Here is an 18,251-nt window from a genome sequence, read left to right as displayed (position 1 = left end):
GATTCGTAACGAAACGAAATGCACATGCCTACTTTGTAGTATTTTTGTTTCTTGCCCCTACCTTCCCTGGTTCCTACCCACCTCTGGTACCCCTCCGCTGTGACACCCGTCAAACACCAGTCACTCAGGTGATTTAGACTTCCCACCTTGCTACGCACTGTCATGTCCCCTCAGGTCTACACCTAATGTAACCAGTATACCATACCCAAATCACTTTAAGACCGCTCCCCCATGAAAATCACCTCTTGGAATGTGAAAGGGCTTAGGTCCCCCTTTAAGAGACTTAAAATACTTTGCTATCTTAAGAGACTGAAAACCGACATTGCCCTACTCCAGGAAACATCCCTTGACGTCCAGCTCTGAGTAGGCACTGTTCTGGGCTCAAATGCACTCGATTGTAAAGCAGTGGTTATCATATTAATTCACAAGAACCTCCCCTGCGAGGTCTTGTCCGTAGACACCGATATCCAGGGCCGCTTCATCTCCATACACATTAAATTAGGGAACAGAGGTTGCCCCTGCGTGGGCAAACCATGGCTTGTTATAATTTTTGAAAATCCAATAAAATATTGAAAAAGAAATTAGGGAACAGAGAACTAGTGATCTCTAACATATACGCTCCAAACAATCCCAGTAAGAAATTTTTTAGTGAGATGTCCTCCTGGCTACTACGCAATACACACCTCCCACATATAGTTGGGGGAGACTTCAATACTACCCTGCACTCAATAGATGACATATCTTCCTTCAAGCGATCACCATAACTACCCAAAACCTCAGATTTTACACACTTCGCATCCATTATGGATTATCTTCACTTCCACGACATCTGGTGGCTCTATCACCCAGTGGACAGGGAATTCACTTTTTACTCCAACCCTCACAACATTTTCACCAGAATCGGCTACCTCTTTTGCACTGTCAGCCTTGTCCCAATGGTCTCAGGGGCAGATATTCATGATATCACTGTATCAGACCTCGCCCTCATTTAGGTATCGCTAGAAACTCCTGACCTACACCCCAATCTCAAACTTTGGCGCTTCCCATCCTATCTCCAAAATAACACAGGTTTTCAACAATACATGGAGAAAGGATGTTCCCAATACAATCACTGAAAGTTCAAAGAGTGATCTATGCAAATTATATGTATACGTTTATAACATTGTTTAAATGTATATTATTGAATTGCTTCATTTTATACATGTGCACAAATGTTTAAAAAAATTGTATGAATAGTTTATAATTAATGAAAACAAATATGTCATAAAAAGTTCAAAACAAATCTGAAAATGAAATGATTCTGCTCCAAACACCATGTGAAAAATAAAATCCGTGTTCCAGATAAAATTTGTGACTTTTCACCCAAAGTGACAACAAATTGCGCTCACCAGATGGCTCTGGGTTAATAAAATTGTTTTGATAAAATTGTATAACCACTATTGTCTAGAAAATATCTGAAGGAGACAGAGAAACAGCAGTACACTGATCTTCTCAGTGAAGAGCTGTTTAGGGAGGGGTCAGCATAGGTCTGACTACTGCAGTACAGGCAAGATACACTCCCAAGTAGAGTTCTCAGAGGCCATGCTGGAATGGATGTGCTTCCATGCCTGACGTGGTGTTTGAAAGAGAAAAGCAGGGGGACTGGCAGGATTGCCAGGTATTGCACACAAAAGAAGCAATGCAAAGAGAACAGGATATGTTTTAATACAAGTACGTGATAACATAGATACATATCATAAATATGAAATATTGGGGGAACATGCGCTTTAAAGCCCCCATAGACAGCATTCATTTTGTCAGACTCCCACTGAATCTGAGCCATAGACTTCCCTGCAAGCACCACCCAGCTTGCCTGTTTGGCAGTGACTACCCGACTACAGTGGCAGGCAAAGGATATTCTTCCATCTATGAGCCATGTTTTTTTATTAGGATGCCATTAATCGAGCCTTGTATTCAGGGCCGTCTTTAATATGGTTTGGGCCCTGGGCAAACGTTTTTTTTGGGCCCCCCTCCAGCTTATTTTGGGCCTGGCTGGTTCACATGTATGTGTTTTGGCGGCCCTCATTTGTGCAGGCACAGCAGACCATTGATTTGAATGGGCTGCCATGCCTTTGTTTCCTGCAGAAAAAAGGTGCATTCAGCATTTTAAAAATACAGTTGCCTTGAAATCCATTCTGCTTTTGCACCATGCTACTTACCTGCAGTTCTTGCACACACAAACGCACTGTGTTTTTAAAAGCGTGACCTAAACGTCTAAAAATGCAGCAAGTTTGACAGTGCAGGAACTGCAGATAAGTCACAGCAGACAGCAGAATGGACAGACAGTGCTGTATTTCAGTGCTTGATGGGCATAGGTGTGCCGTGTGCGCAGCCTATTACATGAGGCATGCACTTTTCTTTGCAGGAAACGCAGGCATGGCGGCCCATTCAAATGAATGGGCTGCTGTGCCTGCGCAAATGTGGGCCGCCAAAACACATACATGTGATCCAGCCAGGCCCAAAATAAGCCCATCAAGCAGTTAAATACAGACAGTAATGCCATGTGCTCTGAGGCCTTACTCAGCCTGGACTGCAGGTCTGGTCTGTGATTTAAAGAGTTCCTCTATTTTACACATGGCATGGCATGGGGTCCCATGGTGCTAAAGCAGAATGGACATGTGTAAAATAGAGGAACTTTTTAAAACACTGACCAGACCTGCAGTGAATCATCAAATATTATAAAGACTTTGGGCACACTCTACAGAAAACTTCTATTTACAATATAGATTAGCAAACAGTGACATACCTTGAGGAGCAGGACATGAAGAAGTTAGCCTCGGGAAGAGCAAACTGGGGATGTTATAAAATCACATTCTAATTCACTTTTATATACAAGCAGCACCCAGTGGCAGGAAGGGAGAAGTGCACGTCTAAAAGGAAGCCAGGGGTGCTGTACATTTTAAAACACTGGGAAGGGAAGGGAAGCAGTACTGTCACTGGCTGCGTGCCACTGATGATTTTCAGCCTGATTTGTGGGCAGCACAGGGGCTTAACAAGCGGCAGGGCCGCCATCAGGAATTATGGGGCCACTAACACAGCTTCAGGCATGGCCCCCTGGAGCAGAGAACCGGGATGGGGGGGTGCTGCCGCCTGAAATTGAGAAGCAGGGGGGGGCTTCCGCGAATTTAGAAGCGGGGGGCCCTTTAAAAAAAAAGAAATAAAGAAAAATATATATAAAAAAAGGGGTGTAGCCATCCGGGGCCCTGGGGACCTCTGGGCCCTTTAATAAAAAGAAAAAAATAAATAAAAAATATATATAAAAAATATATTTTAAAAAGGGGGTTGCCATCTGGGGCCCTGGGGACCTCTGGGCCCTTTAATAATTTTTTTTTTTTTATAAAAATAAATTACAAAAAAAAGGGGGTTGCCATCCAGGACCTCTGGGCCCTTTAATAAAAAATAAAAATATATATATATAAAAAAGAAACATTTATAAAAAAAAGGGGGGGTTGACATCCAGGGCCCTGGGGATCTATGGGCCCTTTAACCACTTCAATACCGGGCTTTAAAACCCACCTCCTTCCCGGGCCTAATCTGGCACTTCTTTCCTACATGTACAAATCATCATTCCTTTGCTAGAAAATTACTCAGAACCCCCAAACATTATATATGTTTTTTTTAGCAGACACCATAGGCAATAAAATGGTTGTCATTGCAACTTTTTATCTTGCACCGTATTTGCGCAATAATTTTTCAAACGGCTTTTTTTTGTAAAAAAAATGGTTTCATAAATTAAAAAATAACAAAACAGTAATGTTAGCCCAATTTTTTGGTAAAATATGAAAGATGAGGTTACGCCGAGTAAATAGATACCTAACAGGTCATGCTTTAAAATTGCGCACACTCATGGAATGGCGCCAAACTTCGTTACTTAAAAATCTCCATAGGCGACACTTTAACATTTTTACAGGTTACCAGTTTAGAGTTACAGAGGAGATCTAGGGCTAGAATTGTTGCACACACTCTAACGCACGTGGCGACACCTCACATGTGTGGTTTGAACGACGTTTACATACGTGGGCGGGACTTACGCGTGCATACGCTTCTGAGCGCGAGCTACCGGGGACAGGGGCATTTTAATTTTTTTATTATTATTATTTATTTTTTATTTTACTTATTTATTTATTTTTGACACTTTTTTTTTACATTTTTTTTTTTCAATTGCTTTTATTCCTATTACAAGGAATGTAAACATTCCTTGTAATAGGAAATGTGTGTGACAGGTCCTCTTTAAGGAGAGATGCGGGGTCAATAAGACCCCACATCTCTCCTCCAGGCAGGAAAGAATGAGATCGTGAAAAAAAATTCACAGATCTCATTCAAACTAGCCGCAATTGAGGTTTGTTTACTTACGGGGACCCGGGCGTGACGTCATCACATCGCGACCAGGCCTCCGACGGTCATAGAGATGACTGGTGACCATCTGGTCACCAGTCATCTCTATGGTAAACATCCGGCGGACGGCGATCATCTCTCCGGGCCCCCGATGGCACGGGAGAGCCCGGAGAAGCACCGGATGGTGGCGGGAGGGGGGTGTCCCCTCCCGCCGTCTGTAAAAATGATCTAGTGCCGCTATGATTGTTCTTACGGTGCGCAGGATCGCCCCCGCTAAAAAATGATATCTCAATGATGCCTCTGGGTGCAGGCATCATTGAGATATCCCCCCGCAAAGCCCAGGACGTCATATGACGTCCACCCAGGATAACAGGTCCCCGTTTTGGACGTCATATGACGGCGTGCGGGTATTAAGTGGTTAATAAAAAATATATATATATATATAAACAAAAATAAAAAAATAAACATTTATAAAAAAAATAAAAAAGGGTGTTTGCCACATGGGGCCTTGGGGACCTCTGAGCTCTTTAATAATAAAAAATTATATATATATATAAAAAATAAATAAAAAGAAAAAAAAGAAATAAAATAATATAAAAAAAATGTTTTTTATAAAAAAAAGGGGGGTTGCCATCCGGGGCCCTGGGGACCTCTGGGTCCTTTAATAATATTATTAATAATGATAATAATAACATTTATATTATATAATATATATATATATATATATATATATATATATATATATATATATATATATATATATATATATATATATATATATATATATATATATAAAAAATAAAAGAAATAAAGAAATATATAAAAAAAGTTTTTTTTTTATAAAAAAAAGGTGGTTGTCTTTCGGGGCCCTGGGGAACTACGGGCCCCTGGGGACCCCCAGACCTCTAAAAAAAAAAATTGGCCCTTTAATAAAAAATAAAATAAAAATATATTAAAAAAAAAAAATTTTTTATTTAAAAATAAATAAAAAAAAAGGGGTTGCCATCTGGGCCCCTGGGGACCCCTAAAAAAATTGTCCCTTTAATAAAAAATAAAACTATATTAAAAAAAACAAAACATTTTATTTAAAAATGAATAAAAAAAAGGGGGGTTGCCATCTGGGGCCCTGGGGGTCTCCGGGCCCCTGGGGACCTCCGGACCCCTAAAAAAAATGTTTTTTTTTTTCAAAGGGGGTTGCTTTGGGCCCCCAACAGTGACAGGGCCCTGGGCAGCTTCCCCATTTGCCCTGTGGTAAAGATGGCCCTGCTTGTATCAGTGGCCTTTATTATAAAACTCGAGCGATCTGATATACATCAAATGTTAAGGCATGTCTAGAATGGAGGAGAAGAATAGAACACTTTGCCCACTCAACGCCAATAAACCCATAAGCAGAACAAACTATCATACTTCTCTGCTAAAAGTTTGTTTTTTGTTTTATGATAAATAAACTGTTAAAAGACATTACACTACTATCTCACCAACACAACTACACAAACTGTGCAGCAGAATCAGCAATGATGAGCTTGCCAGATTGCACTCAAAGACAAGGCAAAGATCTGGGACTTTTATGATCTATGGTAATGTGTTATTATTAAACATAAAGTGTGGGTGACTGTGTTTCGGATTCTGTTTCCTTCAGGCTTATTTCTTCAAGCGCTGCAAATAAACTTTTTTTATTCACTTATAATGCTTGGTGTATGTGCCATCGAAGGATCCCCAGGCAAGGAAGGATTTCAGGATTTTACACTTAGGGGTTTATTTACTAAAGGCAAATCCACTTTACACTACAAGTGCAAACTACAAGTGCAAAGTGCACTTGAAATTGCACTGAAAGTGCACTTGGAAGTGAAGTCGCTGTAGATCTGAGGGGGACATGCAAGGAAAATAAACAACAGCATTTTAGCTTGCACATGATTGGATGATAAAATCAGCAGAGCTTCCCCTCATTTCAGATCTACCCCTCAGATTTACAGCGACTGCATTTCCAAGTGCACTTTCAGTGCAATTTCAAGTGCACTTTGCACTTGTAGTGCAAAGAGGATTTGCCTTTTGTAAATAACCCCCTATGTGTAATAAATTATATTACTTCCTGTGCACAGGATAAAGTGAGGTATAAACGTGAGCAAAAATAAATACCGGTAGATATCCCTTTTTTCTATATAGAAAAAGAAAATAAAGGTCTGGAGTGACCCCTCTAACACATCCATCCCTAGTAGTACACAAAAAGACAAAAGGGGACAGCCCTGGGACTTTGAATGAGGTGAGAGAGGTTTAGCCAATGTTCACAGCGAACAATGCGACAAAATTAATTTATTATGTTACAGCGGATACAGCGGTCACATCTTTAAGAACAAACTGAGGTACAACTTATTTACTTTCTTTACCCCTATTGGGTCTGTTACATTGTTCTTTTACACATGTAATACTTATATTATTTCCACTTTGTCCCATAGTCTCCCTGCCCATACCAACTTTGTAACCATGTTGGTTTGCATTCATGTATATACAATATCTCAGATAGTCTTTTATGCTAACATACTTCAGTAAGCTTAATTCATTTACTTACATCCTTATATATAGATTATATTTTATCTAGTATAACCTTACACATTAAGCTCATTTTGCAACCATGATGCCTTCTGATACATGCACATCCTTGCAGATATTTTCTAGACATGATTACAAGGGCCTTAGTGGAGACTGCAGTGAGAAATACCCCCATCCAGACCATGCTGATCCTCCGGATGTTCCCCTGTTGTGGCCTTTGTTTGCTCCGTCTCCTCAGCTCCCGAGCTGGATGCACTACACAGCGGCCATCCTGATATCCAGCGTTTGGCAATTCATTTCAACCTATTGGTAAGTATGAGAACCCTCTTCAGACCTCTCTTGCCAATCATTCCGCCTGCCCCCATTTATTAACATACATCTATTGATTTTATCACTTATGTAGCGCTCACCCCCGAAGGAGCCGCTGGTGATTGATTGGGCCTGTACTCTGCTCTAACACCCTCAATAATTTGGTCTCACTCCCCTCGACACAGCTGTGGTGCAGTGCTGGTGTGAAGCTCAATAATAAAAGACAGGTGAATAGACACAGATTATATTCACTTTACTTGTCTTGTTATCCGGGCATACACTGCTACACCTGTTTGGAGAATTAACAAGTCTCACAACAGATTGTGTTAAAGCAAAAGGGAAAATTTACTAGAACAGGTTTTATCGTTAACATGGAACCACAATTGGTATACAATAATGAGGCAAGAGGTTGTAAGTGGCAATCGCCTGAGAGCCACCTCTATTGCTTCAGCAGGAGTGTCTCCAAGTGGGACTAATGCTCTGGCAACAATCTCAGCACTGGGCACCTTCCCACTTCCAGCACACCATGTAGACACTATGAAACCCACTATGCGGCAAGAATGATATATCACAGTATAATGAACTCAATATTCCCCTTACAGTCTCTAGTAAGTGGTAACAGCACTGCAAGGCCTTGCAGTAAGAATACAGTATAGTCTCTGGTCTTCTTTCTTCTGTCTTCTGCTAGCTATTGTGAGACAAAGATTGTAATCCAAAGGGTTCTCTGATCAATAAAGCAATGTAGAACAACATAGAACAGTAGCTTAAATTGTGAAAAGTATCTGTGTACTCTTTCTTAGAAATGTACCTCCAGCGATAGTCACTAAATAGTTAAATCAGGCTTGAGGCCTATGCACAGGTGACTCTATTGAACTGAACTGTTCCGTGGAACTACCGGTCCCAGCAACACTATGCAATCCATCTAGGTGTGTGAAAAGCAGTACAAAGTTCTGGGCATCAGCCCTCTCACCACACGAGGTCCAGACAGATGGATGCCTCCGCTCCACAGGATCTCAGTCTATTTGCTGCGACCACACTGTCACGCTATTCAGTTTCACAGATGACCAGGAGTCCTCAGTTACCTCCTTCAAGGGTCTCTGGTTCAACCACACTGCTGCTCCAACACGCTGTGGTATAAAGCAGAATCAAAAGGGCTGCTGTTCTGCTCCGCACGATGTAGACCAGAGCTCTATGGAACCCACACACATACAGAGCTCTGCTGGCAGGCCATGCGTCCCAGGAACAAGAGAGACAAGATGGCCACCACAGGGCCTTTTATCCCCTACCCAGCATGCACTTCAGCCCCGAGTGTTCATGGGTATGGTAATTTGCATAATATTTCACTATGTTCTTGAAAACAAAAATAAATGAAGTCCATTTCACGTTTTAGCCACTAGGTGGTGCCAAATACCAATTTATAGCATTAGTCATGGAATAACACTGCACAACATTAATATAATATTAAAAGGCAAAAATGCCTGTGCTACACTTACATTGCAGATTCAACATTCATGCATCCGCCCCTAAAGAAGCGAGCAGGGTCTCGCGAAACTAGTAGGGCTTTATTGATGCTTGTTTTATGCCTGTACATGCAGGATATTATTGATGTCTGCATTATGTCTACATATTTCTACATATTTGTTTATTGTATATGTGTATCCACTGGCCTTGCAACTTTCAAGTTTTATTGTTGCTCATTGATGTATAACATTTGTAATACATTTTTACATATTTACTTTCATCTGTGCTGTGTACATTGGCTATTATGTCGGGTAACTCACAATCATTGTTGTTGCCGCTCCGTTACATAACACTTTGAAAATAATAAATTGATTTTGTCGCATTGTTCGCTGTGAACATTGGCTAAACCTCTCTCACCTCATTCAAAGTCCCAGGGCTGCCCCCTTTTGTCTTTTTATTCTATATATGCCACAGCCAGCTGCTGAACCTAAATGTGGGTACGTGAACCTACTTAGTGTAGAACTAAGGACATATTCCAATAATCAGCTGTATGGAAACATAAAAAAAACCTTAATACTTCCTCCTATGGTGATTCTAGTGAAATACAATTAAATTAAAAAATTGCATTCACCTATATAAAAAATATATATAATTATAAGCGTGTCTCATATGCACAATGCTTCATAATGTGATGCCATGTACAGTGCCTCATATTCAGTATTCAGTATTCATACCGCTTGAAATTTTCCACATTTTGTCATGTTACAACCAAAAACATAAATGTATTTTATTGGGATTTTATGTGATAGACCAACACAAAGTGGCACATAATTGTGAAAGGAAAATGATAAATGGTATTCAAAAATGTTCACAAATAAATATCTGAAAAGTGTGGTGTGCATTTGTAATCATCCCCCCTGAGTCAATACTTTTAGAACCACCTTTCGATGCAATTATGGCTACAAGTATTTTTGGGGATGTCTCTACCATCTTTGCACATCTAGAGAGTGAAATGTTTGCCCATTCTTGTTTGCAAAGTAGCTCAAGCTCTGTCAGAATGGATGGAGAGTGTCTGTGAACAGCAATTTTCAAATCTTGCCGAAGATTCTGAATTGAACTTAGGTCTGGACTTTAACTGGGCCATTCTAACACATGAATATGCTTTGATCTAAACCATTCCATTGTAGCTCTTGTCCTGCTGGAAGGTAAACCTCAGCTCCAGTCTCAAATCTTTTGCAGACTCTAGGTTTTCTTCTTATATTGCCCTGTATTTGTCTCCCTCCATCTTCTATTAACTTTAACCAGCTTCCCTGTCCCTGCTAAAGAAAAGCATCCCCACAACATGATACTGCCACCACCATGTTTCACAGTGGGTGAAATGGTATGTTCAGTTAGATGTACAGTGTTAGTTTTCCACCACACATAACACTTTTCGGTCAAAAATTTCTATTTTGGTCTCATCGGACCAGAGCACCTTCTTCCACATGTTTTCTGTGTCCCCCACATGGCTTCTTATGCTGCAAACGTGACTTCTTATAGCTTTCTTTCAACAATGGCTTTCTTCTTGCCACTCTTTCAGAAAGGCCAGATTTGTGGATTGCATGGCTTATAGTTGTCCTGTGGACAGATTCTTTCACCTCAGCTGTGGATCTCCGCAGCTCATTCACAGCTACCATGGGCCTCTTGGCTGCTTCTCTTCTGGTTAATGCTTTCCTTGCCTGGCCTGTCAGTTTAGGTGGACCGCCAAGTCTTGGTAGGTTTGCAGTTGTGCCATACTCTTTCCATTTTCAGATGATGGATTGAACAGTGCTCCATGAAATGTTCAAATATTGGGATATTTTTTATAACCTAACCCTGCTTTAAACTTCTCCACAACTTTATCCCTAACCTGTCTGGTGTGTTCCTTGGCTTCATGGTGCTGTTTTCTCACTAAGGTTCTCTAACAAACCTCTGAGTGCTTCACAGAACAGCTGTATGTATACTGAGATTAAATTACACACAGGTGGACTCTAATTACTTATTGTTATTATTATTATTAAGGTGACTTCTGAAGGTAATTAGTTCCACTAGATTTTAGGTAGGGCCATCAGAGTAAGCCCTTGTTCACATTGGAGCGATTAGTCATGCATTTGACAGGTTAAATCGTATGACAAGTCGCAGCCTATTGCCGTCAATGGCACTGTTCCAATTGGTGCAACGCCGACTTTGCAGACCCATATCGATTTGCAAAAGTAGTTCCTGCACTACTTTTGGTGATTTTGGGTGGGACTTCAATAGACATCTGTGCATGAAGTGGCACATATGTCACCCAATTAGCACCTAAAATCGCGCTGACCTGCTACTTTGAAATCGTGCTACTTCAAGTGAAGTAGCATGATTTCAAAGTAGCATCAATGTGAACCAGGACTAAAGGGGGCTGAATACAAATGCATGCCACATTTTTCAGATATTTATTAGTAAAATATTTTGTTTAATCCATTTATCATTTTCCTTCCACTTCACAATTATGTGCCACTTTGTGTTGGTCTATTACATAAAATCCCAATAAAATACTTTTACGTTTTTGGATGTAAAATGACTGTGATGGGAGGGCCCGTGGAACCCAGAATCACTTGGAAAGGTTGGGAAACCATTGTTTCAGCTCCCCATGCACCTCTTATGTCTAAGTCACCCTGTGTCATCTTGGCACAGGGTGACTGAGAAAATATATCTTGGTTCACTTAAAATGGGACAGTAATATTTATCCACAATATCTCCCAGTATATATGTAAAGACTATTCGTGGTTTGTTTGATTCTGAATTCAACATGTTGGTTGATTGAGCTGATCACATTGGCCTCTGTACAATGTAGGAGACAGGCTGACTCCTGCTGGAGCTCCTGCTATTCTGTGAAGGTGTCCTGTGTTTATACTTATGATAATGTGTAATCTACGGTGTGAAGCTCAGTGACAACAAGTCTGACCTGCAGTGAAATTCTGATTTATCATAACAATGCCCAGGTGGGCACAGAGTCACATCAGCTGCTTTAAGGGATTAGTTAATTAGCTCATGTTAATTTATGTTTCTGGTTATAGGTGTATTGTTAGAGTAATATGAGCAGGAGGGGGGGAACCTCCTCCTCAACTATATAAGACTTGTATTTTGGTTCTAATAAACAGTCCATGTTCAGCAATCAAACGAGAATCATCTTGTTTTGTGCTTGTTAGCGGTTGGAATATCTAATATCTATATTCAGACTGGGAGGAAGTGGTATATGACGAAAGCACTCAAGCGGAGTGTGGGACGTTTCATTACAATGACAACATTTGGAAAATTTCAAGGGATATGAATCCTTTTTCAAGGCACTGTATACAATGCAAGTCCCACAAGTGAGTGAGTGAAAAATGTATATAGCGCTACACATGCGAACTGAATCACCTCTGGGCGCTTGTTTGACCACTTCTCCCTTGAGCTCAGAAGAGGTGGGTTTTGATCTTTCTCCTAAAGGCCAAGTGGTTCTCCTCCAACCGAATAGAGGTTGGCAAAGTGTTCCAAAGTCGAGGGCCTTGGACAGCAAATCTTCTTTCTCCTTTGGACTTGTATCTGGTTTTGGGGATTTGGAGTAAATTTTGGTTGGAGGATCGCAGTGATTTATAAGTCTCCAACTCTGATGATGTGAAGCAAGTCCTAAAAGTGCAGGTGCCAATAAGCAAAATGACATCAAGTGCTCCTAATAGTGCCTGTGACACACTCCCCCTTCACACTATCCACTCACCGAAACCTATGACCCAGGTTTTTTTCTTTCTTTTTTTTTTTACTAAAGGCAAATCGACTATTTTATATGTGGGACTTGCATTGTATATATGGCATCACATTATGAAGTATTGTGCATATGTTTTTGATATAGGTAAATGCACTTTTTATATTTTTTATATTTGATTGCATTTCATTAGAAATACAATACCACCATAGGAGGAGGTATTACGTTTTTTTAAAAAAATTTCCATGTCACTACACATGGCATATTTTATTGTTTTAATACTTCCATGTGCATAAGACCTTAACTGGAAATGAAAAGGCATGTCACTTAGGAATAGGGATGAGCCAAACACCCCCCCGGTTCGGTTCACAGCAGAATATGCAAACACCATTCAAGTCTATGGGACACGAACATGAAAAATGTGAAAAGTGCATTGCTGAATTTGTGAGATATAGATGTCCAAGGCTGTATAAAAAAGATTTGTATACTTACTTATTTTTAATCAGCTTTGGTCCGGTCACATGATCCCACAACTCCGGCTCCCCTGAGTCAGTGAGTGCCTGCTGCAAGGGAAAAGAGGGAGCACCAACAATGGCTAGGCCATGGGAAGCCTATAGGTGATGTCATGGCTCCCAGAATTCCCAGCTGTTTTCAAGTGCCCATGAGCCGGAGCTGTAGGATCACATGATTGAAAATAGGTAAGTATATACAACTTTTTTTTACAGGTTCGGTAGGATAGGTAAGAAGAAGGGTGACATTTTTTTTAAGATAGTTTGACTTAGGTTTTTCTTCCACTTTAATGTCACAATGTCATCAGCTTCACCAGAAAGGGAGGGGGAATCTTTAACTGAGACATAGACATCAAATCAGAAATCATTACAGAGGCTCTAGCCTTCCCCTATTCTTCAAAAAATAAATGCACATTCATTTACATCTGTGTGGCTATCAGAAATTGCCCCTTAAGCCGCGTACACACGGCCATTTTTCTTGTCATGGAAAAAAAGTTTTTCTCGACACGATTCCTCTCAGGCCTGCCTTGCATACACATGATCGTGATAAAAAATGCTCGAAGCAAAGCGTGGTGACGTACAACATGTACGACGGCACTATAAAGGGGAAGTTCCATTCGAATGGCGCCACCCTTTGGGCTGATTATGCTAATTTCCCGTCTCATAACTTGCTTCTGAGCATGCGCTTTTTTTTCCCGTCGTTAAAGCGTACACACGACCGTTTTTCACGACGAGAAAAACGACGACATAAAAAACGAGAAAAATGCTCTGGAGCCTACACACGACCGTTTTGTCGTCATGAAAAACAGTCGTGTGTACGCAGCATCACTTCCTGTCAGATGAAACCGCTATCATCGAAGCAGGAAAATAGTAGAAATCCCTCCCCTCCACCTACTCTGGTCTAAACTTAAAACATTTTTGGCTGAATATACACTTTAAAAGGTTTAAGTCTGGTATGAAGAAATCTAGAAGTGCAGATATCACAGAATACCTATGAGGCCCAGCAGTCATTCTGGAAAGCTGTAAAACAAGACATTTGTAGCATACTCCCATGATGTACAGAACTGACACTGTACTTGCCATAACAAGCCATATGCAGGTCTCTCAATCCAATAGCACTGCAAGTACAAGCTGGACAAACACACAGGGTATTTGTAATCAAAGCTGTACATATTAAACGTCATACTTAACACGCATGTGGTATAAAATGTCACTAGAGTTGTCAGCTGGAAATGTTTGAAATGTTTTATTGTGGTATTAAATATGGCTTCCTGTCAAGGAGAGTAAACTGGTAAATGAATTCTGATTAGACAATATTAAATTCTAAACATTTAATAATTTAAAGGAAAAACCCTGAAGTACTGTACCGGTTTTAAGACTTAAAATTAGATCCTATCAAATAATTACAGAAGCAGAATAATTGAATGCTCTTATATAAAGAGACTGGAGTTTCCCATAGTAAAAGATAAAGAGAGTCCCAGTGTGCATTTTGCTTTACAGGTGACTAACACAAACACATTTTGGGCCAGATTCACGTAGGGAGCGCGTATTTGTGAGCGGGCGTAACGTATCCTATTTACACTACGCCTCCGCAACTTTGACAGGCAAGTGCAGTATTCTCAAAGCAAAGTTGCGGCGGCGTAGTGTAAATAGGCCGGCGTAAGCCCGCCTAATTCAAATATGGAACATGTGGGCGTGTTTTATGTCAATTTATTGTGACCCCACGTAAATGACGCTTTTTCACGAACGGCGCATGCGCCATCCGTGAAAGTATCCCAGTGCGCATTCTCCAAATTAACCCGCAAAAAGCCAATGCTTTCGACGTGAACGTAAATGACGCACAGCCCTATTCGCGAACGACTTACGCAAACAACGTAATCGACGGAAAATTCTACGCTGGCCCGACGCCCATTCTTAACATTGGCTGCGCCTCATATAGCAGGGGTAACTTTACGCCGGAAAAAGTCTAACGTAAACGGCGTATCTGTACTGCGACGGCCGGGCGTACGTTCGTGAATTGGTGTATCTAGCTGATTTACATATTCTAGGCGTAAATCAGCGTACACGCCCCTAGCGGTCAGCGTAAATATGCAGTTAAGATACGACGGCGTAGGCGCATCAGACTCAGAGATACGACGGCGTATCTGGAGATACGCCGTCGTATCTCCTACGTGAATCTGGGCCTTTGTTTATTGTGATTTTGCTAATGACAGTGTGATCAGTACAGGACATGTCAGTGACAAGATAACCAATTTAAACCTAACTGCCCTGCCAGGGCCTATGATCTGTATCGCCATAAAAAGACTCAGATTAGATGTTGCATTGTTACTAGTGGGAAAACACAAGAATTAACCTACCAACACTCTATTAATTAAGTCCAGGGATAACAAACTGACAGCTCTAAATATTGGAGTAAAGCACACTGGACCTTTAGTAAGCCCTACAATGAGATGAACCTGTACACACCAAACATCCAGCCATGTGTAAGGAAAAACTTTTTTTATTGGGAAAGCATTCATAAAAAAAAATAGTAAAAAATAAATAAAAGTTATCCATATACAAGTGTGCTAAAATTCATACTCACCAAGAAATACAATCTCATTATGCGGCAGCAGATTTAAGTTGTATTTATGTAGCATATTATATATTTTAATATATTTTAATTTTAATGTATAATATATACTAACACACAACAGCATTATATAATTGCATATGGTATCTCTAATACATAGTTTGCAATTATCCCTCATTAGGAAACAACCCTCAGTCCCTCCTTTTTCATCATCTATCCCTCATTTTGGATTGATATAGATCTCTATAAAAATTAGAGATTTTACTACCAAAAATGTTATACTATGCCTTCAATCTAAAATGTAAAGAATCTCATTATTTTTTATAGCCAGTATGAACAAAACAAAGGTTTAACTAATCCTTGTCTGCATGTTAATTCACCATGATCCACATATATGGGGGCGTGGCAGGGGTATGTCCATTACCAATTTACTTTGTTCTAAAAGGTGTTTCTGTTTCTCATCTAAAAAAGCATTGGGCGGTTTGCAGGTACAATTGCAATAATTATTAATGGAGTGGCCATTGCAGCAGTATGCTATATACCCCATATGTTGAATATTTTAGAAAACCATAACTTCACCTTTAGATCATTGCCTGTTTGAGCTGAGCACAGGTTGATTATCACCCTTCACCTCTCCTAACTTTTTAATTCTAAGGGCCGCTGACTCCAACTGTATGTTGTAAATTGTTAAGAAGCGATAATAAACGAATTAGTACATGGTGCCAGGCAGCCTAGCATTCCATCTTTCATAAACATGATTTAATTGTGTTTTGTCTTTATTAAATAAGCAGATGAAAAAGTGAACACTGATTACTGAGTACTCAGATCAATCTGTTCATTCTAAAATAAAGGTAGTATGTAAAAGAAAAAGGAAAGGTGTTTCAAATATCACAACATTTTTGGCTTTGTGACAAGAAGTGATTTTCTATATGACATTAAAAGGTCTAAGGTACAACCAACAGAGCCAACCTAGTAAAAGTCTCTGAAGGGATCTTACGTTACCCTGGGAGCATTTGGCTGCTGTCTATATTCATCTCATACTTGAGAAGTTTGCCTCGCAGGCTCAGCAGTATTCCCTTGCACAGAGCTTCAATTTCAGCCCAAGCATTTCAGCACTTATAAATAATTATGCTTATTTTCATATTATGTTCTTACATAGTAAAGTACATTTCCTATGAATTATTTCAGACTTTCTCTGCTGCTGGTTCAAAATTGTATTATGAATAAGAAACCTTACCTTACACCAGTACTTGGGAGGTCAACCTTAGGGTCAGCTTATTAATCTTCGGCTTGATGAGTGCACTTATCTAAATGTCCTTCTTTCTGGGTTTTGGAGTCTTGGTTTCTTGGGGTCCTGTTTTTCAGAGAGCTGTTGGAGAAAGAAGAACGTGTGCACCAGGGTGTCTGCACAGCGCAAAGTGCTGATGTAAAGTGCAGTATATTTGACTCTTGGATGTTGCTTGCAGTGGCATCCTGGATGTTATTAATAGCCAAAGGAGTAAGGGGGATCTCAGATGGCAAGAGGACAGAAGAGGGAAGGAAAAAGGTGGAACTCAGCAGCCCTGAAGTCCATTAAACCTCACTTTACGGAGTGTCACCTAACCTTTAGCCGACCCATTATATTTTGACTATATACTGTCTTTATTAATTATCATAATAAGTGAGATAAATTGGCACACTTTGCCTTATTGCAGAGTACTGCATTTAATTACAACCGCAAGTTTCAAAATTATTAACATGTCCTCTTCTACTTATTGCCGACTGATATGTGAGAACAGTTGAATGGTTTCAGCTATATCAATAACTTGCTCTCTGTTATTGTTAATTTAGACATGACATTTGTTAGTCTTGAATCCACAGTGGTGGAAGGACTGAGATGAGTTATTAAAAAAGCATAGATTAAAAAATTAATCATCTAAACAGATAGGGTTATTTACTACTTTTTTTTAACCACACTCATAATACCCATATTCACAGTATCGTATAATGAAAATGTCATAATACCGCTGCCATTGGTATTTGAAACGAATACAAACTAACTGGTCTAACTAAACAAAATACTACTTTATTAAGTCCTCTCTTAAAGTGGAGGTTCACCCGAAAAATCAATTTTAACATTAGATTGAGGCAAATTAGGCGAAGCAGAATCGGGTGTTTTTTTTTTTTAAATCAATGTAGTACTTACCGTTTTAAAGATCGATGTTCTCCGCCGCTTCCGGGTATGGGCTGCGGGACTGGGCATTCCTATTTGATTGACAGCCTTCCGACGGTCGCATACAGCGCGTCACCAGTTCCCGAAAGTAGCCGAACGTCGGTGCGCAGGCACCGTATAGAGCGCACCGACGTTCGGCAACTTGTGACGCGCTGTATGCGACCGTCGGAAGGCTGTCAATCAAATAGGAACGCCCAGTTCCGAAGATCATACCCGGAAGCGGCGGAGAACATCGATCTCTAAAACGGTAAGTACTACATTGATTTAAAAAAAAACACCCGATTATGCTTCGCCTAATTAGCCTCACTCTAATGTTAAAACGTTTTTTTCGGGTGAACTCCCGCTTTAATGTCTGTACCATTATCCATTTTCATGCTAAGGAATTTGAGATATAGTACAGTACAGTTGCAGCAATTGCAACCTTTCATGACTGGGCCAATGTTCAAAGGGGGCTTGCCCACTTTAATGCCTAGGCATATACAATTTCTTGTAATGCCAAACCGAGTGTTGACTGACACATAATGCACA

At 40.2% G+C, this 18,251-nt stretch overlaps 1 protein-coding gene across 1 annotated transcript in view; it reads right to left on the bottom strand.

The window, feature by feature from the left end:
• MYOZ1 (myozenin 1) overlaps nucleotides 1-16,968 on the bottom strand; it is a 62,718-nt gene extending 45,750 nt beyond the window's left edge. The window contains exon 1 of the mRNA XM_040320456.1: nucleotides 16,749-16,968. The gene's annotated coding sequence lies outside the window, so the exon portion shown is untranslated. The remainder of the gene's footprint in view (nucleotides 1-16,748) is intronic.
• Nucleotides 16,969-18,251: the final 1,283 nt, after the last annotated feature.

The sequence above is a fragment of the Rana temporaria genome, chromosome 8 (genome assembly GCF_905171775.1).
Source record: "Rana temporaria chromosome 8, aRanTem1.1, whole genome shotgun sequence".
In the NCBI taxonomy this organism is placed as follows: Eukaryota; Metazoa; Chordata; class Amphibia; order Anura; family Ranidae; genus Rana; species Rana temporaria.
This window is presented reverse-complemented; position numbering and strand designations above follow the sequence as displayed.